Raw genomic sequence first — 23,554 nt, 5'->3', positions numbered from 1 at the left:
AACCCGAAAGAGTCCGCAACACTATTGTTTTGTCTTACTGACATTTGCATCAAGGTCCCTCCCCTTCTATTCTTTCATAAAGCCAGGTCCCCAACGCGGAGCGGCGGAGCATTAGCTCCGACGAGCTCGCTCTGGCCGAAATACGCAACGGACGGTGCTCTAACCAGGTTAACTCCTAATTCAACACCTAATAATCGTTTCCCCTCGATCAATTGCACGATCTGAGCTTTAAATCACCCTGTCCACGGAGACAGCGCGAACTACGGATGAACAGAAGTGTTCCCGGCGATCTAGCGCACGCTAGCTTAATTAAACGAGTCGAGGAGCATCAGAGGCATGTAAGGGTGCTGAAACAAGAGAGTTGAGGATAGGATCAGACCTGGAGTGCACTGGCCACGTTGAGAGCTTGTTCATGGCAGTGGAAAACTGATTTGGGGGAACTAAGCAATTCGGGGGCTCTGGTGAGTAATTGGAGGCATGAGTGGGTGTGTTGAGTGCACAATTACATAGTGGAGCCAAGGGTGTGCTCAGTTTATAGGGTCCTTGAGTGGTGGTCCGTGAATTTGAGATCGCGCGATGGTGGCCGAAGAGAAGGGGGTGCACCGGCGCAAGCAATCGGTGGTGTTTACCTTGGCAAGCTCACCGACGATCACCGGATATGCATAACGCAAGCTAATGCGATGTGGTAAGATGCCAAGGCACATGGCGCAAGGTCAAGAGGTGGCTATCACCGGCGAGGATGTTTCCGAAGCGGCCGTGAGCTGGGCGGACACGACGGCCGGAGTGAACAGTGGCTCATGTTCATCCATACGATGATATTTACTGCCTCGAGCAACAATCGGTACTTCATTGAGCACGAATCGCAACGGCGACGAGGATCCTGGCGCGGGATCACCGGCAGTGGGATGAACTGAACTGATCTGATCCGAACACTGTACCATTGAAAACCTGATTCAGAACGCCTGACAGACAGAGTTGCAACACCTAGATCTTGGATTTTTGTGCAAGAACTTGCCATTCTATCTGTAACAAACTTGTAGCCCTACATACCAGCTACAATTCTTCTATAGGGATCTTGCCCATTTGCTTACTCCTTTGAGCATGAATCAAGCTCAAAGTTCCTCAAAACTCACTGACAGTCAGTAATCAGTCTCAGAGTGGTCTGAAAGCCAGATTTTAGGGCCAATTATCTCCACTTTATGTATGACACAATACTTAATCACTTAAGCAAATTTGTACTCCTATAGTAGCTCTAAAACTTTGATGTGTTGAACCTAGGTAAATTCTTTGTGTTTTTAGAACTACAGAGCTCCAAAATCGTTCACTGATTTTCAGACTTAGCCATATGAGAGGTGTAGAGTGGCTTTTTGCAAATAAGCCCAAATCTCATGGTTTGATTTGCAAATCCTCAAATATGTGAACCATATGATTTGAGGCACCCTAATACCTTGGTTTTTGCACTTAGATCCAAAAGTGTGCAAAATTTACATATAACCCCCTACGGTTTCAATCCAGGGTTTTCCAGGGTCATTTTAGGGTTTTTGGCACCTTTAGGGTTTGGATGCCACTCAAGTCCATTAAGGGTGATATCTTATGATTATTTCTCATGAGTTTTGAAGTTTTCTCATGCTTGGGCTTGATTATCACTCCTAAGCCTGGTTTAGGGTTAAATACCCTACCTCAGGGTTTCACACATAACAAGTCACCTCAATACAACTTGTTTGAATTTTTTACCTAGTGAATGCACTCTAAGTGTAACAAACACATGATATGCTAGTGCTCATGATGTTATGCTCAAGTTTTAGTGACAGTAACATGAGGGGTGTTACATCCTTCCCCCCATAAAAGAATCTCGTCCCAAGATTTAAAAGTCCTAGGGCAAGTAATGGAAAAGGAAACAAGTCATATTTTTATTTCCTTATTTCTTGTACAAGGCAGGGGTGGTATGGGGTTTATTTCTCTATTACAATAATTCTACATATCTCACAATTTACATGAAGCTAAAAAGTCTGGGAAATTCTCTTCTAGAAAGTCTTGAGTTTCCCACGTAGCTTCATCCTCCGTGTGTTGGTTCTATTGTATCTTATAAAATTTGAGAGTTCTTCTTCGAGTAACCCAGTCCTTTTGATCCAGTACTCAAATAGGATATTCTGAATATGTCAAGTCTGGTTCCAAGGCAACATCTATCACTTCAACGATTTGATCTAGAACTCGAAGACACTTCTTCAATTGGGACACATGGAACACATTGTGCACAATAGACAATGTTTCGGGTAATTGGAGTCGGTATGCCACTGGTCCACATTGTTCAAGAATGAGGAATGGACCAATGTATCGAGGTGCAAGTTTTCCTTTTACCCCGAAACGAGATACACCCTTCATTGGTGATACTTTTAGATACACATGATCCCCAACTTGAAAGTACAAGGGTTTGCGTCGTTTGTCTGCATAACTCTTTTGTCAAGCTTGCGCTTCTTTCAAATTATGTATAATTCGTTGAACTTTTTCTTCCATTTCTTTAACCATATCAGGCCTGAAAAACCATCTTTGTCCTGGTTCAAACCAATTCAATGGAGTACGGCACCGTCGTCCATATAAAGCTTCAAAGGGTGCCATCTTGATACTTTCTTGATAACTGTTGTTATATGAAAACTCTGCTAATGGTAAACAGTCATCCCATTTCTGTGGGAAATCCAGAACACATGCTCGCAACATGTCTTCAAATATCTGGTTCACTCTCTCAGTCTGCCCACTAGTTTGAGGATGATAGGCCGAACTGTGGAGTAACTTAGTACCCAAATATTTGTGGAGTTCTTCCCAGAATTTGGATACAAATTGTGGTCCATGGTCCTACACTATAGTTTTTGGAATCCCGTGCAGACTGAGAATACGAGCAATATACAGCTGGGCATAAGTGATGACCGGGTAGTATGTTTTGAATGGCAGAAAATGAGCTATTTTCGTTAGTCGATCAATTATAACCCAAATAGAATCAAAACATTTTGTTATCCTGGGCAATCCCACAATGAAGTCCATGCTAATATCTTCCCATTTCCAGGTTGGGATAGGTAAAGATTATAATGGACCAGCAGTTTTCATGTGTATGGCTTTGACACATCTGCAAGTGTCGCATCTTGACACATAGCGTGCAATTTCGATCTTCATTTTCGTCCACAAATAATATTGCTTTAGATCATGATACATCTTAGTGCTTCCAGGATGAATGGAATAGCGGCTAAGATGAGCTTCATCCAAAATTTGCTGGCGGACTTCAACATTCTTGGGCACAACTATGCGGTTGTTAAACCATACAATGCCTTGATCATCTTTTTTTGAAACAGTTAGCTTTACCGGCCTTTATTTTCTCATGAATGTGTTTCATACCCTCATCACTTCTTTGTGCATAAATTATTCTTTGCAAAAGAACCGACTCAAGCTTCAAGTGATTTAAGGTTCCATGTTGAATTATCCTCAGGTTTAACTTCTCCATTTCTTGGCATAATGTGATGTCAGAGGTTTTCACTGTAAGACAATGGAAGGAAGCCTTGCGACTTAGTGCGTCTGGCACCACGTTGGCCTTGCCTGGGTGATAGTGAATTTCCAATTCATAGTCCTTAATCAGCTCAAGCCATCTTCTCTGCCTCATATTTAGTTCTGACTGGGTAAAAATGTACTTCAAGCTTTTATGATCTGTATATATATGATAGATATTCCCCAGCAGATAATGATGCCATATTTTCAGGGCATGAACCACAACAACTAATTCTAAATCATGAGTTGGATAATGTTCCTCATGCCGGCGCAATTGTCTTGAGGCATACACTATAACTCGACCCTCTTGTATCAAGACACAGCCTAAGCCACTGCCTGATGCGTCACAATACACATCAAAAGGCTTTTCAATGTCCGGTTGAGCTAATACCGGAGCAGTAGTCAATAATACCTTCAGCTGCTCGAAGGCTTCATTGCATCTTGAGGACCAGTTAAATTTTGTATCGTTCTTCAATAAACTTGTGATTGGCTTCACAAGCTTGGAAAAATCGGGGATAAATCAGCGGTAATAACCAACCAGTCCAAGGAAACTTCGAACTTGATGTACAGTGGTTGGTGGTTTCCACTCTAAAAGATCCTTGACCTTGCTGGGATCAACCGCAATCCCCTTGGCAGACAATACGTGTCCTAGAAATTGGATTTCCTCCAGCCAAAACGCGCACTTGCTGAACTTAGCATATAGTTGATTTCCCTTAAGCACGTTAATACGATCCACAAATGCCGAGCATGCTCCTCTTCATTCTTGGAATAAATCAAGATATCATCAATGAAGACCACTACAAATTTATCCAGCTCGGGCATAAATACCGAGTTCATCAGATATGTGAAGTGGGCAGGAGCATTTGTTAATCCGAAAGACATAACCAGATATTCGAATAATCCGTACCGCATAGTGAATGCAGTCTTGGGTATGTCTTCGGGTCGGATACGGATCTTATGATAGCCCGACCTGAGGTCAATCTTAGAAAATACCCGAGCTCCGGTAAGCTGATCAAATAAGATATCAATCCGGGGAAGAGGGTACTTATTCTTAATTGTGACCTCATTAAGGGGTCTATAATCCACGCATATCCGAAGTGTTTGATCCTTCTTCTTAACAAAGATTGTGGGACAACCCCAAGGTGACGAACTAGGTCGGATGAATCCCTTCTCCAGTAGATCTTGTAATTGAGTCTTGAGTTTTGCCAACTCATTTGGAGGCATTCGGTACGACCTTCTAGAAACAGGAGCCGTACCGGGCTTCAATTCAATCACAAATTCTACATCTCTCTCTGGAGGTAATCCAGGCAGGTCTTCAGGAAAGACGTCCGGAAACTCACATACTACCGGAATATCTTGGATTTCCGGTATGATAACTTCATAGACTCTGCCAAATGGTTTAGCTGGATTAGCTACAGGGATGGACAAAAGAACCTCTTCGTGTCCATAGCTCAACCTGATGGTTCTCAGATCAGTGTTGAGGATAGCTTTGTGCTGGGCTAACCAATTCATGCCCAGAATTACATCTATATCTTGGCCTTTCAGAACAATCATGTTAGTGGGAAAGTCTCGTTCAGCCAATGTTACGGGCACATGAAAAGCCACTTCTTTAGTGAATATTTGTCCCCCAGGCAAATGAATACTAAACCCTTCCCTTGATTCAATGCAAGGAATGCAATATTTCTCTACAAACTTCTTGCTTATGAATGTGTGCGAATCACCAGAATCAAAGAGAATAACTACTGGGTGATTGGCCACAAGAAACGTACCCATCATAACCGGCTCTCCCTCCGGTGTAGTGGCCACTTGTGTGTAGTATATTCGCCTAGTCTTCTTTATATTCTTGCTCGTTGTATTATTTGTCGTGTTTCCCTTGCCTTGGCTTGAATTCCCTGAGCTCTGCTGATTGTTGGACTTGTTCTGCCTCGGATATGGGCAGTCTTTGATGAAATGTCCAGACTTCCCACAATTAAAGCAGCTAGTTGATTTGCTAGGGAGGGCAGGGAAACGAGTACTAGGGGCACTCGGCTGATTGGTTGAAGTGGGTGCAGTGGCAGGGCGGATAAAGACAGGCTGTTTGAAGGGGTAGGAGGGTGGACGAGGTGAAGAACGGTTTTGATTGAAAGGTCAGATTACCAACCTTTGTCGCTTTTCAGGCCCCTGGTTGGACCTGTCACCTCCAATTCCCTTCTATTTGCCTGGGCCTGCATGCTTAGCTTCAACTGCCAGTGCTGTGCTGACAGCCCTGCTGTAGGAGAGATCAAGGCAGGTGACCATCTTTCTTTGAAGCCGGTCATTGAGGCCTCTCATAAAACAATTCCTCTTTTTCAGGTCAGTATTGACCTGATCAATTGCATACTGTGACAAATGATTGAATTTGTTGAGATATTGCATGACAGTATCTCCTCCTTACTTGAGTCCCATGAATTTTTCCTGCTTCATGTGTAGCACTCCTTCTGGGATGTAATGCTCACGAAATGCCAATTTAAATTCGTCCCATGTGACTTGATGTCCAGCAGGTTAAATGGCCACATAATTTCCCCCACCAGGTGCTAGCAAGGCCTCTTAGCTGGTGAGCCGTGAACAACGGCTTTTGGGTCTCCGTGCAGCGGATGAGTCCAAATTTCTGCTCAATGACCCGTACCCATTCGTCGGCTTCGAGAGGATCTTCGGCTTTGACGAATAGTGGGGGACGGGTTTCCGAGGAATCCAAGTATGAAGTTTCACGGGGTCCCTGCGGATAAGCCCTCCCGCCTTGTTGTTGAAATTGATTTCCCGCCATTTCACGTAGAAAGCGGGTGTTATCAGCAGTTGTATTGACCAAGGCAGCAATGGCCTCGGCCAACGTTGGCGGTACCGACGATGGATTGGGTGTGTCGTCTTGACCGCGGGACGTTCCCGCGCCGTCATGTGCACGAGTTCTGGATGGCATCTGAAGCAAAGAAATATTTGGGAAAAATATAACATGATGATATACACCATCATTTTACATTACTAAGATGTAATGTTACAGACTCATATGTATAACATGACTTCATTATGTATTTTACATTAGTACTATAGCTAAACTATACTACTTCTAGTATTTATCGTCCTTGGTGGCTTCGCTGTCGGTTGTAGGGGACCGTTCGTTAGCCAGGTTCATTGAAGGAGGGGGCTCGAAAAGGTCCAATTCCCCACCAAGTGCTTCACCTACTGTTCCAGAAGGTCGGCTCCCATACCAACAGGGTCGGCAGGTATGTCGGGGTGCAGTCGCGAATACAATTCATGAACTTCCTCATGTAATGTATTGCAGTACACCAGCAAGTTGTCAACAGCCGTGCTAAGCTCCTCCACATGGGCTCGAGCTTTGGCTTCCCGGTCCCAAGCAATGGAACGTGAGTTGACAGCCCAATCGATTGCCAAATCCTATTCGGCAAGCTCGTCTTGCAGATGTCGGACGTCAGCTCTTAATTCATCTATACGCTGACCGTCTTCGACCCACACCCTATTTCTGTGCCGTAGCTCCGTTCGAAGCTGCTCCACCTAGGCTTCTAGATCTCCAATGGGGTCATTACTGCCGCTGCTGCTCTCCTCATACCTTGGAGCCAGCTGATGCCGAGGCACGCCAATTGGTCTAGTGGACTTATGCGCGGTTTTCCTCGTGCGCGGCGGCATATCTCCATAAGGGGAAAACTTTATCAGTATAGTTTTTAACATGATGCATGCTTACTTACAGAATCAACCTTAGTCGATTCACAACCTTCTATACATTGCACTCTACTACCTAGTCTTATAAGATATGTACTTCAGAAAGTAATAAGATAAGAATGAAAGAAATTTTCTTTAGATACGGATTTGAAAATTCTTTTTGAAAATGCCTCATAATATCTGAAGAGATGGGCTTCGCTCCGATAGCAGCTGTGATAGAACCTCCCAAGTCATTAGGCCCACCTACAGTTGTCCTTGTCCATTGGACCTCAGACAACCCTGTAGATGCACCTGATCACTTGACAAGTTCGGTATATGAATTCTTTTCCTTACCCAAGAGCGTTTCACCCATCACGTAGATATTACAACACATCGAAGGAACGAGTATGCGTAAGCAGTTACAACAACTTATTTATATTAAAATATAGAAAGAGTATTATTATTACAGACCAGTAATATATAAGAGTGTAGGAGTAATATTATTACATACCCGGGAGGCAAAACCCCTCCCGCTTAACAGTAAAAAGTTTTTAAAGGAGGACACCTCCTCCCGAGGCTTCAATCCTAGTTTTCTTCCTTGGGCACCACCTTGGAACAAAAGCAACAAAAATTTGCTGCTTCCTCACCTACAACATGGGTTCGAAAACCCTGAGTACGAAGTGTACTTTCAGAACTCTTACCCTTCAAAATAAAAGACTCTCAAGGATATGCTGGCTTGAGGGAGTCAAGGTAAGGCTTAATCAATAATCAAGACTCTGTTTGCAAAAATGCTTACTAATAGTGGATCCTCAGGTTAAGTCATTACCTGAATCTAGAGTTTTTCTACCCTAGTTCAAGCACTTGGCCTATACTAGCCATTTTCTTATCAACCCTTCTTGTTCACTGGATTTCTACGTGTAGGTCAGTGACCAAGTCTTCATGTCCGAGAAGTAACGGCGATCCGAATCGATTAATACTCACCTAAGGATCTCCAATCACACGACATATGTAGCACTTAACCCTTGCATATGTCAACTCGCCACCGGGGTTCTTAAGACCAGATAAGGTTCACGCCAACCGAGAGCATAGATACACCACCGTCCAGCCTCTTGCCACAGAGGGTACACGCTACTGTTGCCATCTCTCCACTCCCATTGCGTGTTATCTTATTCTGGTATTAGTCTGCGCGAGGCAAAGCTTACCCATGATGAGGCATGTGACCAGTTAAAGGGTCCTCGATCATCAAGCCTACATCGATAGGGTCCTTAATCGACTCAGACGGAGACACTACACCGAAACTCTCTTCTCGTGCAAGTCACCCGCCCGGTCTTAGCTTCATCATTTCAACTCAAAGTTTGGTACTTGACAGAGGTACATCTTTTCCGATGTTGAACCCATCACGGCCATGATGGATCCACCATCCAGTTTTTATTTTTGAAAACATCCCTTCCCACTTGAAGCATCATCTTTTGTCAAAACAAACATTTTGTTTTTCTAAAGCAAGACTAAGCATAAGAAAAACTTTTTTATAAAACAGGGGATCAAGGAAAGGTAATTAAATTTCCAAGGAAGGAAATGCATCAATGGTTTAAGCACACAACTCCTATCACCTAATGCATCAGGTAAGTGAGAAAGATTTTAAAATAGCAAGGAGGTGGCAAATGCACCGGGGCTTGCCTTGTGTTATAGGAGAGTCGGCCTCTGCTCCACAAATATCAAAATAAAAGCAGTTCCCGGCAGGTGGGTCTTTAGGTGGTAGTGTAGCTCTTTCTTCTTCAACTTCTACTTCTTCGTTTTCTATATAGAACCATATATAATCATGAATGCTCATGTAATGCTTATGAAAATGCAAAGATAATAAAGGTATATTATCTTAGGTCTTGAATACAATTTTCCTTCACGGGACTCCAGGAAACTAAGGTTTTTGGAGTCAGAACTGTAGTTCATAGGGCAGACATCACTAGAAGATTAGGGTTTTGGGGTTTAGGTACCAAACATTGTCCAAATCATGCCAAACTTTACCCAAGGCTTCTAAATAATATTTAAAGCTTATCCAAAACGTTTAGTGATTTTTGGAGTTATTAATCAATTTCTAAAATTCCAAGAGTATAGGTTTTGGCTACTTTAAATACTCCATAATTCCTTATTTGGACTAAAAATCATAAAACTATTTTTATTAAATACTATAGAAAATTAGGAGCCTAGCAAAATTGGTCTTGTAGTTTTAGTATTTTTCTACAATTTTCTAGAAATTCTCTAACCCTAGCAGAAAAAGAAAAAGAGAAACTATGAATCAGTGTTGGGCTGAATTCAGCCTTAACCGGCCTGCAGAAGGGAGAACATGGGCGCGCCCGCACCCGCGGTCTCGACTTTGCATTGAAGACCCTACCTTTTTAACCAATCCGAAAGAGTCTGCAACACTATTGTTTTGTCTTACTGACATTTCCATCAAGGTCCCTCCCCTTCTATTCTTTCATAAAGCAGGTCCCCGACGCGGAGCGGTGGAGCAGTAGCTCCGACGAGCTCGCTCTGGCCGGAATATGCAACGGTCGGTGCTCTAACCTGGTTAACTCCTAATTCAACACCTAATAATCGTTTCCCCTCGATCAATTGCACGATCTGAGCTCTAAATCAACATGTCCACGGAGACAGCGCGAACTACAGATGAATATAAGTGTTCCCGACGATCTAGCGCATGCTAGCTTAATTAAACGAGTCGAGGAGCAGCAGGGGAATGTAAGGGTGCTGAAACAAGAGAGCTGAGGACAGGATCAGACCTGGAGTGCACTGGCCACGGTGAGAGCTTGTTCACGACGGCGGAAAACTGATTTGGGGGAACTGAGCACTTCGGGGGCTCTAGTGAGTAATTGGAGGCACGAGTGGGTGTGTTGAGTGCACAATTACATAGCGGAGCCGAGGGTGTGCTCAATTTATAGGGCCCTTGAGCAGTGACCCGTGAATTTGAGATCGCGCGGTGGCGGCTGAAGAGAAAGGGGTGCATTTGCTCAAGCAATCGGTGGCGTTTACCGTGGCAAGCTCACCGACGATCACCGGATATGCATAACACGAGCTACTGCGACGTGGTAAGATGCCAAGGCACGTGGCACAAGGTCGCGAGGTGGCTATCACTGGCGAGGATGATTCCGAGGCGGTCGTGAGCTGGGCGAACACGGCGGCCGGAGTGAACAGTGGCTCAAGTTCATCCATACGATGATATTTACTACCCCGAGCAACAATCGGTACTTCGTTGAGCACGAATCGCAACGGCGACGAGGATCCCGGTGCAGGATCACCGGCGGTGAGATGAATTGAACTGATCTGATCCAAACACTGTACCATTGAAAACCTGATTCAGAGCGCCTGACAGACAGAGTTGCAACGCCTAGATCTTGGATTTTTGTGCAAGAACTTGCCAATCTATCTATAACAAACTTGTAGACCTACATACCAGCTACAATTCTGCTATAGGGATCTTGCCCATTTGCTTACTCCTTTGAGCATGAATCAAGCTCAAAGTTCCTCAAAACTCACTAACAGTCAGTAATCAGTCTAAGAGTGGTCTGACAGCCAGATTTTAGGGCCAATTATCTCCACTTTTTGTAGGACACAATACTTAATCACTTATACAAAGTTGTACTCCTATAGTAGCTCTACAACTTTGATGTGTTGAACCTAGGTAAATTCTTTGTGTTTTTAGAACTACAGAGCTCCAAAGTCAGCCTTGTTCACTGATTTTCCGACTTAGCCATATGAGAGGTGTAGAGTGGCTTTTTGCAAATAAGCCCAAATCTCATGGTTTGATTTGCAAATCCTCAAATATGTGAACCATATGATTTGAGGCACCCTAATACCTTGGTTTTTGCACTTAGATCCAAAAGTGTGCAAAATTTACATATAACACCCTAGGGTTTCAATCCAGGGTTTTCGAGGGTCTTTTTAGGGTTTTTGGCACCTTTAGGGTTTGGATGCCACTCAAGTCCATTAAGGGTGATATATTATGATTATTTCTCATGAGTTTTGAAGTTTTCTCATGCTTGGGCTTGATTATCACTACTAAGCCTGGTTTAGGGTTAAATACCCTACCTCAGGGTTTCACACATAATAAGTCACCTCAATACAACTTGTTTGAAATTTTTACCTAGTGAATGCACTCTAAGTGTAACAAACACATGATATGCTAATGCTCATGATGTTATGCTCAAGTTTTAGTGATAGTAACACCAGGGGTGTTACATCTGGGAACTCCAACCAAGGAAAGGGAAACACGGCTAGTACTTCAACGGGCAAGAATTTCAAGAAAACATGACGAATTTATTATACCCAAGTGGCTACAACACCGGAGGGCGAGCCGGTAATGATGGGTGCGTTCCTTGTTGCCAATTACCCAGTAGTTATTCTCTTTAATTATGGTGCATCACACACCTTCATAAGCAAGAATTTTGTGGAAAAGCATTGCATTCCTTGCACTGAATCAAGGGAAGGATTTATTATCCATTCACCCGGGGGACGAATATTTACTAAGGAAGTAGTCTTCCACATACCAGTAGTATTGGATGGATGGGGATTTCCTACCAACATGATTGTTTTAAAGGGCCAAGACATAAATGTAATTCTGGGCATGAATTGGTTAGCCCAGCATAAGGCCATCATCGATACAGACTTAAGGACTATCAGATTGAGCCATGGCCATGAAGAGATTCAATTGTCCATCCCTGTAGTTGTCCCAGCCAAACCCTCGGGGCAAGTTTATGAAGCTATCAAACCAGAAATCTAGAACATTCCGGTGGTGTGTGAATTCCCGGATGTCTTTCCTGAAGATTTGCCTGGGTTGCCTCCAGAAAGGGATGTAGAGTTTGTGATTAAACTAAAGCCCGGTACGGCTCCTATTTCTAGAAGGTCGTACCAAATGCCACCTAATGAATTAGCAGAACTCAAGACTCAACTCCAAGACTTGCTTGAGAAGGGGTTCATTACACCTAGTTCATCACCATGGGGATGTCCAGCAATTTTTGTCAAAAAGAAGGATCAAACACTTCGAATGTGCGTGGACTACAGACCCCTTAATGAGGTCACTATCAAGAACAAGTACCCTCTTCCTCGGATCTATATTCTATTCGATCAACTTACTGGAGCTCGGGTATTCTCCAAGATTGACCTCAGGTCAGGTTATCACCAGATCCGTATTCGACCCGAAGATATACCAAAGACCGCATTCACTACGCGGTATGGATTATTTGAATATTTGGTCATGTCCTTCGGGTTGATAAATGCTCTGTCCCACTTTACATATTTGATGAACTCGGTGTTTATGCCCGAGTAAGATAAATTTTGGTAGTCTTCATTGATGACATCCTGATCTATTCCAAAAATGAAGAGGAGCATGAGAAGCACTTACGGATCGTGCTAACACGCTTGAGGGAGCACCAGTTATATGCTAAGTTAAGCAAATGCGCGTTCTGGTTGGAGGAAATCCAATTTCTTGGACATGTATTATCTGCAAAAGGAATTGCGGTCGATCCCAGCAATGTCAGGGATATTCTAGAATGGAAACCGCCAACTACAGTACATCAAGTTCGAAGCTTCCTTGGACTAGCTAGATATTACCGCAGATTCATCCCGGATTTCTCCAAGATTGTTAAACCTATTACAAGTTTATTAAAGAATGATACCAAGTTTGACTGGTCCTCAAAATGCAATGAAGCCTTCGAATAGCTGAAGGTATTATTGACCACTGCTCCGGTATTGGCTCAACCGGATATGGAGAAGCCTTTTGTTGTATATTGTGACGCATCGGGCAGTGGACTCGGATGTGTCCTAATGCAAGAAGGCCGAGTCATAGCTTATGATTCAAGACAACTATGCCGGCATGAGGAGCATTATCCAACTCATGACTTGGTACTAGCTGCAGTTGTTCATGCCCTTAAGATATGGCGTCATTATCTGCTGGGAAATACTTGCCATTTATATACAAAACATAAAAGTCTGAAATATATTTTTACCCAGTTATAACTAAACATGAGGCAGAGAAGATGGCTTGAGCTGATTAAAGATTATGATTTGGAAATCCACTATCACCCAGGAAAAGCCAATGTGGTGGCACATGCGCTGAGTCGCAAAGCTTCATGTCATTGTCTTACAGTAAGGACCTCTGACACCACCCTATGCCAAGAAATGGAAAAGTTGAACCTGGGCATGATACAACATGGAACTTTGACCCAATTAAGGCTTGAGTCAGTTCTTCTACAAAGAATTATTGATGCCCAAAGAAGTGATAAGGGTATGAAGCATATTCATGAGAAAATAGAAGTCGACAAAGCTAATTGCTTCAGAAAAGATGACCAAGGAATATTATGGTTCCATGATCGCATAGTTGTGCCTAAAGATGCTGAAGTCCGCCAACAGATCTTGGATGAAGCTCATCTTAGTCGATATTCCATTCACCCTAGAAGTACTAAGATGTATCAAGATTTAAATCAACACTATTGGTGGACAAAAATGAAGATTGAGAATGCATGCTATGTGGCAAGATGTGACACCTATAGACGTGTCAAGGCAGTACACATGAAGACCGCTGGGCCACTGCAATCTTTACCCATCCCAACATGAAAATCGGAGGACATTAATATGGACTTCGTTGTGGGATTACTTAGAACAACTAAAGGTTTTGACTCTATCTGGGTTATAATTGATCGGCTTACAAAGATAGCTCATTTTCTGCCAGTCAAGACATATTACCCGGTAATTACCTATGCACAACTATATATTGCTCATATTCTCAATTTGCACGGAATTCCAAAAACAATAGTGTCGGACCGTAGACCACAATTTGTATCCAAATTCTGGGAAGAGCTCCACAAATATCTGGGTACTAAGCTGCTCCACAGTTTGGCATATCATCCTCAAACAAGTGGACAAACTGAGAGAGTGAATCAAATACTTGATGACATGTTGCGAGCATGTGTCCTGGAATTCCCACAGAAATGGGATGACTGCCTACCATTGGCAGAATTTTCTTATAATAACAGCTATCAAGAAAGCATCAAGATGGCACCATTTGAAGCACTGTATGGACGACGGTGTCGGACACCCCTAAATTGGTCAGAACCTGGAGAAAGGTGGTATTTCAGGCCTGACTTATTCAATGAAACAGAAGCAAAGGTTCAATAGATAAGACACCACTTGAAAGAGGCCCAAGCTCGACACAAAAGTTATGCAGACAAACGGTGCTGGCCCTTGTTCTTTCAAGTTAAAGATTATGTGTACCTGAAAGTATCACCAATGAAGGGGGTGAATCGTTTCAGGGTAAAAGGGAAGCTACCACCCCGATACATTGGCCTGTTTCCCATTCTTGAACAATGTGGACCAGTGGCTTACCGACTCCAACTTCCAGAAGCATTATCTGCAGTACACAACGTGTTCCATGTATCTCAATTGAAGAAGTGCCTTCGGGTTCCTAATCGAACCATCGATGTGGTGGATGTTGTCTTAGAACCAGTTTTAACTTATTCAGAACACCCCATTCGAATTTTGGATCAGAAGGACAGAATTACCTGAAAAAGGACTCTTAAATTCTATAAGGTATAATGGAACCAACATCCGGAAGATGAAGCTACCTGGGAGAATCAAGACTTCTTGGAGAAGAATTTTCCTAGGTTCTTAGCTTCATGTAACCTGTAAGATATGTACATTGGTTTGTAAAGTTGGAATAAATCCCATACCACCCCCTGCTTTGTACAAAAAGTAAAGAAATAAAGATATGACATGTTTCCTTTTCCATTACTCATCCAAGGATCTTAAATCTCGGGACGAGATTCTTTTACGGGAGAAGGATGTAACACCCCTGGTGTTACTGCCACTAAAATTTGAGCATGACATCATGTGCATTGACATTCATGTTGCTTGTCACACCTAGAGTGCATTCACTAGTTAAAATTTTCAAACAAGTTGTGATGATAGGACTTGGTGTGTAATAAACCCTAGGGTAGGGTACTTAACCCTGAATTGGGGCTTATGGATGTAAGTGAAGCCCAAATAAGTTAAAACCTCAAAAGTCATTAGGAATGTTCACAAGACATCAAAGTTGATAGACTTTAGTGGCACAAAAACCCTAAAGTACTCAAAACCCTAAAGAGAACCCTATTAACCATAATTGAAACCCTAGGGGGGTAATTATAAATTCTAAGCACTTTTGGACCAAAGTGCAAATAGCAAAGTGATAAAACATCACCAACCAAGTAACTTTCACATTGGAGAATTTTCAAGTAGTGTGAAGGAATTTGGACTTCTTTGCAAAAGTACCCCATGAGCTTTATAAGGTTAAGTCTGAATTTTAGTACATTGGGGTCAACTTTGGAGCTCTATATCTCGAAATCTACAAAGATTTTGCCCTAGGTCAACACATCAAATTTGTAGAGCTATGATAAGAGTACAATTTTGCTTAAGTGACTAAGCCTTGGTGACATACAAAATTTGGAGTAAAATGACCTAAAGTCTGGCTGTCAGTCAGTCTTGAGACTGAATCTGGGCTACCAGTGAGTTCTAAGAAACTTTGAAGTTGATTTAAGCCCAATCGAGTGAGTAAACGACCCAAGTTTCTATAGTAGAATTAGAGCTGGCATGTTGGAGGTTAACTTTGTTACAGATGGATTAGGGAGTTGCCACACAAAAATTTATGAAAAACATCTCTCAAGTTGCTCTGTCAGGCGCTCTGATGAGGATTCTGATGGTACAGTGAACTGAATAAGATCTCAGGTGCAGTGCACCTCGTCGCCGGCAACCCCGCGCTCGGATTCGCGCTAGCGCTGCGATTCACGCCCAGTAGCGCATGGATAACTTCGCGGGGCAAAAAGATCTCGCCGTGGATGAACTTGGGGGCACTGTTGCGCTCTATCGCTCATCCACTTGTGCCGGCGACGTGGCTGAGCGGCCGTCACCGGGATGTACACCATTCACCGCGATTGCGCCACGCCTTAGGACATCTTACCACGTCGTCGCGAGTCGTAGTGACTGCCCATTGACCGCAGTAACTCATTACCCAGTGACAGCCACGGTAGATCGCCATGATGACTCACCCCTCTCTCTCGGCCGCCAGTGCGATTTCTTCAAATTGGACGCCACCGCTGTAGAACTCTATAAATTGCTGCCCCCGTGAGTTCCGCTAGGTATTTACGCATCCAACGCACCAGCCCTTGCCTCAGATCATCCACCAGAGCCCCTCAATTTCTCATTTCCCCCAAATCGGTCAGAACGCCACCGTGAGAGAGATCGCCGTGGCTAGACGTCTACAGGTTAGTTCATACCCTCCTTGCCCTTGTTTCAGCACCCTTGTGTGCTATGGATTCTTATCGGCCCAGCTAATTGAACTAGACCACGTTAGATCGCCGGGAACACCTCGGGTTGTCCTTAGTTTGCGCCATCACCGTGGATAGAGAGATTTTGAGCTAGAACTTTGCAATTGATTGAGGGTTTAAAGTCGTTGTGGGTAGAATTAGGTGTAAAACAGAAGCTAGGCACGAATTATTAGGTATTATGGTCAGTACAAGCTCACCGGAGCAACTGCTCCGCCGTCCGTGGTCGGGGATCTCACCTTGCGAAGAAATATAAAGGGAGGGGCCTCGGCGCAGATGTCAGAGACACATGTGAATAGTGCACTGGTTTCAGCCCATTACTATTCATTCTTTCTCTTTTTCTTTTTCTATCAGGCTTAGAGAAATTGTAGACAATTCTAGAAAAATGATAAAAATATCAGACCAATTTTACTAGACTCCTAAATTTTTCTAGTATTTAATAAAAATAGTTCCAAGATTTTTAGCCCCAACCATGAATTATTTAGTATTTAAAAAGGCCTAAACCTAGACTTTTGGAATTTTAGAAATTACTAAATAACTCCAAATATCATAAAACTTTTTGGGTAACCTTAATTTGATAATTAGAACCCATGGGTGAAGTTTGACATGTTTTGAACATTGTTTGATCCCCAAAGCCCAAAAACCCTAGCTTTATAAGTAATAATTGCCTTATCCTAGTAGAATGATGACTCAGAAAACCCTAATATCTCTGGTGTACCGTGAAGGAAAGTTGTATTCAAGATACAACTTGTTGTGTCTCTATTATAATTGCATATTCATAACATCACATGAGCATTCATGTATATGTATGGTTATGTATAGAAAACGAAGAGGAAGTAAGTGTTGAAGAAGAAGAGACTGCACCACCAACTGAAACTCCACCTGTCGGGAACTGTTTTTATTTTGATACTTGTGGAACAGATCCCGAATCCCCTACAACACAAGGCAAGCCCCGATACATTTACCTTTTCCTTGTGATTTTAAACTCTTTATCAATTGAATGATGCATTAGGTGATAGGAGTTGGGTGCTAAACCAATTGCTGCATTTCGTTCCTTGGAACTGTTTACCATTCCTTGATTACCTGTTTTATTAAAAAGTTTTTTCTGATGCTTAGTCTTGCTTTAGAAAAACAAAAATGTTTTGTTTTTAATAAAAGATGATTCTTCAGATGGAATGGGATATTTTCAAAAATAAAACTTGATGGTGGATCCATCATGGTCGTGATGGGTTCAACATCGGACAAGATGTACCTCTGCTAGGTACCAAACTTTGGGATTTTAAATGATAAAGCTGAGACCGGGCGGGTGACTTGCACGAGAAGAGAGTCCCGGTGTAGTGTCTCCGTCTAAGTCGATTAAGGACCGTGTCGATGTAGGCTTAATGATCGAGAACCTTTTAACTGGTCACATGCCTCGTCATGGGTAAGCTTTGCCTCGGGTAGACTAATAACAGAAAGACCAACACGCAATGGGAGTGGAGAGATGACGAGAGTAGCGTGTACCCTTCGTGGCAAGAGGCTGCACGGTGGTGTATCTGTGCTCTCGGTTGGCGTGAACCCGATCTGGTCTTAAGAAACCCGGTGGCGAGTTGACATATGCAAGGGTTAAGTGCTACATATGTCGTGTGATCGGAGATCCCCAGCTGGGTATTAATCGATTCAGAACGCCGTTACTTCTCGGACATGAAGACTTGGTCACTGACTTACACGTAGCATTCCAGTAAACTTAAGGGTTGATAAAAGACGGCTAGTGCAGGTCAAGTGCTTGAACTAGGGTAGAAAGAACTCTAGTTACAAGTAATGACTTAACCTGATAATAAAATTGGATTTTTAAGGATCCACTATTAGTAAGCATTTTTACAAACAGAGTCTTTGATTCTTGAATAGCCTTACCTTGACTCTCTCAAGCCAGCATATCCTTGAGAGTCTTTTCTTTTGATGGGTAAGACTTGCGAAAGTACACTCCGTACTTAGGGTTTTTGAACCCATGTTGTTGTAGGTGAGGAAACAACAGACTTTTGTTGTTTTTGTTCAAAGGTGGTACCGAAGGATGAGCTCCAACAGTGAAGTCCGTCGAGGGAGGGTGTTGGCCTCCCTCTTTAAAAACAATATTCTTTTGTGCGGGAGGGTGTTTTGCCTCCCGGGTCTGTAATAATAATACTTTATGCACTCCTAAGTACACTGGTATTGTAATAATAATAATACTCTCTCTCTATATATTGAATAAATGTAAATTAAGTTATTGTACTTTACTTCCACTCATTCTTTCCTCCGATGTGATGTAATATCTACGTGACGGGTGAAGCGCTCTAGGGCAAATTGAGGATGATACAGTTACCGAACTTGTCAAGTGATTAAGTGCATCTACAGTGTTGTCCAAGGTCCGTAGGACAAGGACAACTGTGGGTGGGCCTAATACCTTGGAAGGTTCCGTCACAGGGTGTGAATTAATCTCATGGGTCATACTCGAATCATAATCATCATCAATATATGATTGATCATCAGTATAATACAAGCAAGTAAAGCATCACCATAGAGTTCAATTATGAAAGAATTCCATAATTCTGAATATTAGAGTGTAGGCGATAAAACAGTAGCAACCACCGCAACATTCACTTGCATTCATCGAAGAAGAAAAGCGTACTAGGCATGATCCGGATTGTAGCCACCTGCTAGAGGGCATAAAACTTAGTACAAATATTTCACAAACATTTGCCAACAATCAACAAATCGCTCCTACACTTGAAACCAAGACCCAGTGGAAAGACTCCCACCCTGAACCACATGCCAAACAGCAGCAGCGCTGTTTGTTAATTTTGTATCTTTAAAATTATAATAGTGGTGATATAAAACAAATACTCTAGGAGTATCTACACAAAGTACTCTACAACTTCGGTATTCAATGGATAATTAAATTCTGCTATCTATAAGTTCTAAAACATCTAACAAGATAACTTACTAAATCTGTTTCACACAGCAGCATAGTTAACTTCAAAATTCGATATCTCCCAAACTATCCAACCAAAAATTATGAAATTCAGCTAGCGGTAATAACCTTTATCCCTCTACAAAAGTCTCCAGAGTTGGAAGAGCCAATTCGGCCATTTACTCGATGAAAACCACCAGTGAATAGACCCACTCATTTTTGTCAGGCAAACAGGAACAGACACAGTAAAACAAACATAGCTGGCCTTTCATAATTCATATGAATGCACTCTTTAACAATATGGAAAGCTTATGAAATTATCTACAACTTCTTTTACCAACCTAAAGTTTAATTATGTTGATAAAATCGCCTAAAACTTAAGGGAACAGATTCTGCACAGAATTATTAGACTGAAAAACTGCTATAATCAAACTGCAATAACTTTCTGATCTGATGTCCGATTGAGGTGTTCTTCGTGGCCACGGAAAGATCTATAAATTTTCTACAACTCATAGACATACTTTTTTTAGGCCACTAAGACCACGGAAAACTGCCATGAACAGAAATTGTCGAATCTGCCATTCTACAGAAACTAAATTCGAGATCAAAACCTAACCCCACATCCAATCCAACCTCTAATCCTTTAATCCCCATGATACACAACCTCCAAAAGCACATAATTACAGGGAGGAACAAGGATCCCATCCTTACCTAGGGTTTCCCCAAAAAATCTGCAAAAAGAGATGGGATAGAACATCTCCTTGATCCTCTCTTCCTCTTCAATTCAACGTGCTCCTCCTCTTCTCGATCCTTGCTGCGCAGGGGAAGATCTAGGGAGGAGGAAGCAATGGAGCGCGGCTGCAATAGAAGGAGAGGGGCGGCCAGCCAAGGAGGAAAAGGGAGGGGCGGCCAAGCCAATGGGAAAAAGGGGGGTGGCGGCCAAGAGAGGGAAAAAAAGAAAAGGGGTGGCCACCTAGGGTTTTGTGGGAGAAAGAAACGACGCCTCAGATGACTTCTGACTTTGCATCCAAGGCCCACAACCCTTTCCCTCATCCACGCACCAAAAATCAACTTTTGGTCAACATTTTTTTTGGATATTACACCGAGGTCCCCTTGCGCGGCACCTCCCATGCCGGACGCAGCAAGCCTCATTTCCCATGGCCATATGCGTGCAGTTGGTTGAAGGTAGGAGAACGCCATCCCAGATCCCACTAAATACAATATTTTGTGGTTGTGCATCCATGTGGCCCATTATGCGGTAAATAGTTCAACCAATAGAATTGAGCCACACCATCTAAATCCGAGAGTTAATAAAAATGTGATATCTTTTGTATTTGAAGTCTGTTTCGCGCCGTTCAAATTGCGTTAGATTTATAACGACATTGTCCACATGTTAATAACATTAATTCATCGGAACACATATTTTAAATAATTTATTTATTGTTTGCTTGACTAATGTTTATTAGATTAGTATCCCAATTAAATTAAATAAATAAACATTAGCATGGTTAATATTAACTTAAATATTTTTTATTTATTTAATACTTTTTTAGTTTAAACACGACATCTAATTAGTATTTCCCAGCCTGTCGCGCATGCTATTCTGCACGAGGTGGCGTGCCGGTTCGCGTGTCGTTCGCTCTATTCTCGTGTGCTGTCTCGTGTGTTGTTTCACGCGTTGTCCACGCGCTAAGCCACGTGTATCTGCGCGTCGTTCGCACGTTGTCGTGCTGTTTCGTGCATCGTAAATTTTTGCATCGCTTAGAATCTCTTGTGTTAATTAAATTACTTATTTATTTGACAACTGTTAGTATAGAAGGTTAATCAAAACTAACTAGAAGTTATAATTTATATTTGATCATGTCGAATTAAATGTCCTGACTATTACTAGCGTAGCGTAAACGTTATAACTTCTCGACCATAGCTTCGACCGTTGCGTTTCTTTTCTTCGCGTGACCGTAGAAGCGCTCTCTATTTTATACTGCTCGTTTTTATAATATTTTATCTTGTATAGTGTAATGTTCTTATGTAAGTATATGTTTGCTTGTGCCTGTTTGTATTCATTGCGTGTCGCAAATAGATTGCGATCCGTTTTCGAGCTTCGAGGGATTGACGATCAAGCGCTGGTGACCAAGTGATCAGGCTCTTCGAGTTCCACAAGGTTGAAGAGCATCTGTTTGGTGAAGGCAAGTGTCCTCTGACCCATTATGTCCTATTTACTTTATAATTCACCATCATGCATACCATGATCAACCTTAGGATTGACTAGCTTCCTATTTACCTTGTCCTTGATTACCTTTTGGGTTATTATGGTTAGATTCATGCTATTGCTTTACATTAATCAATGAACATGATGTGAATATTTATAATACAATGATGTTATCCCAATGATGATCTTGTGACATTTTAGGGGGCTCAGTACATTTTTCCTGAGTACGTCTAAGTAAGGACCTATTCGTGTTGTGACCACCCGGGATAACAGTGCAACCATGAGGGTGGAATGGGACGCCCTTAACTGAATAATTAGATGAACCTGCGGGTGTAGTTGACTTTGTCGGAGGGCCGTCAATGGGGGCTGAGGCGTAGTGTTCGCTCTGCCAAGGGGGTGCAGAGGTTCATTCGATTTGGTTTTGTTAGTCACCCACCTTGAGGAGATGTACTGCGTTTGTACGACTGGCGAAACCTAACGAGCAGCTATTCACCAGGGGAGTCTTTGTAAAGGCTACATAGTGATACCCTGCCAGGCCACCTAGGTAGTGGTCAATGGGGATTAGCTCTCCCCGGGCAGAAAGGGAATCACGACTCGTGGGTAAAGTGTGCGACCTCTGCTGAGGATTAGAAACTGATATATGAGCCGTGCTCACGGTTATGAGAGGCCTTGGGATCCTCTTTGATTAGAGATACATATGGAACGATATACAATGGTTCTATTTATTATTTTGGTTCAATGATGATAATGATGTTCCTCGATGAGGAAATGATTCACGGGTTGGTTATATGATAAAACTTGGCTTCCACTAATAATAAATACCTAACCAACTAAAAGAAACTTCTTTGACCTGAACCTCACATAAAGCTAGTCCACTTCAGCCAAACGGGACATTTGTTGAGTACGTTGATGTATACTCACCCTTGCTTTCACAAAACACTAGGTTGCCTTTGGTGCAATCTATGCTCAGGTAAAGAAGAAGGTGTCGAGGCAGATCTCTAGGAGTTCCAGGACTTCGACGAGTTCGAGGATTAGGCTAGCGACCTCCCTAGTCAGCTGTCTATGGTGGGTTAATTTGCGTTGGCTACGTTTCTATTATGTGCACTTTGATTTATATTATGTAAATGACTCCAGTCTTTAATATTATTACTTACTTTTTATTGTATTCGAAGCATTGTGCTATGATGAGTCATTTATGTAATCGCTGTGTACATGAATTTCTGATCCTGACACGTACATGGTTCGCATTCGGTTTACCTTCCAAAACCAGGTGTGACATAAGTGGTATCAAACCCTTGTTGACTATAGGACCACTATCCTAGAGTAGCACTGGCCGTGTTAAGGGCTTATTTATTATTACTTCACCTCATCCTTGATGCTGATTCAAAATATTAGTCACATTGGCTAAATCAATGTTGTGCTCCTATATGCCCTCTTGCCAAAACTATTTTATTCTAGTATGGTATATACTTTTCTCAATCTATTAGATCTGATCTCATTCTTGTGCTTGCGACATCTTTGTAGATGCCACCTGACCATAACCTTCTTGTCTTTTGGGGTTCTTTCCTCTTTTGTCATTAAATTGCTACCATCTAGCGAACTCTAGTCCTTTGGTACTGACATGCTTGTATCCCTTTAATACTTTTGTTTCAAATACTTGCCTCTAAATTTCTACTGCCCACTTAAACATTTCAGTTTATATGTCCATGGCCTTCCTATCTTTTGAGACCCTTTCCTTTTTTGTTGTTAAGTCGCTATCTTTTGGCAATTCCTTGTCTCTTGGTATTGGTATGCTCATCTCCTTGAAATCTTTCATACTGTCATCTTTTTATGCTAACCTTTTGTAACGCCCTGAATTTGGGGGTAGAATTT

Source organism: Zea mays, chromosome 8 (genome assembly GCF_902167145.1).
Source record: "Zea mays cultivar B73 chromosome 8, Zm-B73-REFERENCE-NAM-5.0, whole genome shotgun sequence".
In the NCBI taxonomy this organism is placed as follows: Eukaryota; Viridiplantae; Streptophyta; class Magnoliopsida; order Poales; family Poaceae; genus Zea; species Zea mays.
Note: the sequence above shows the minus strand (reverse complement) of the source record.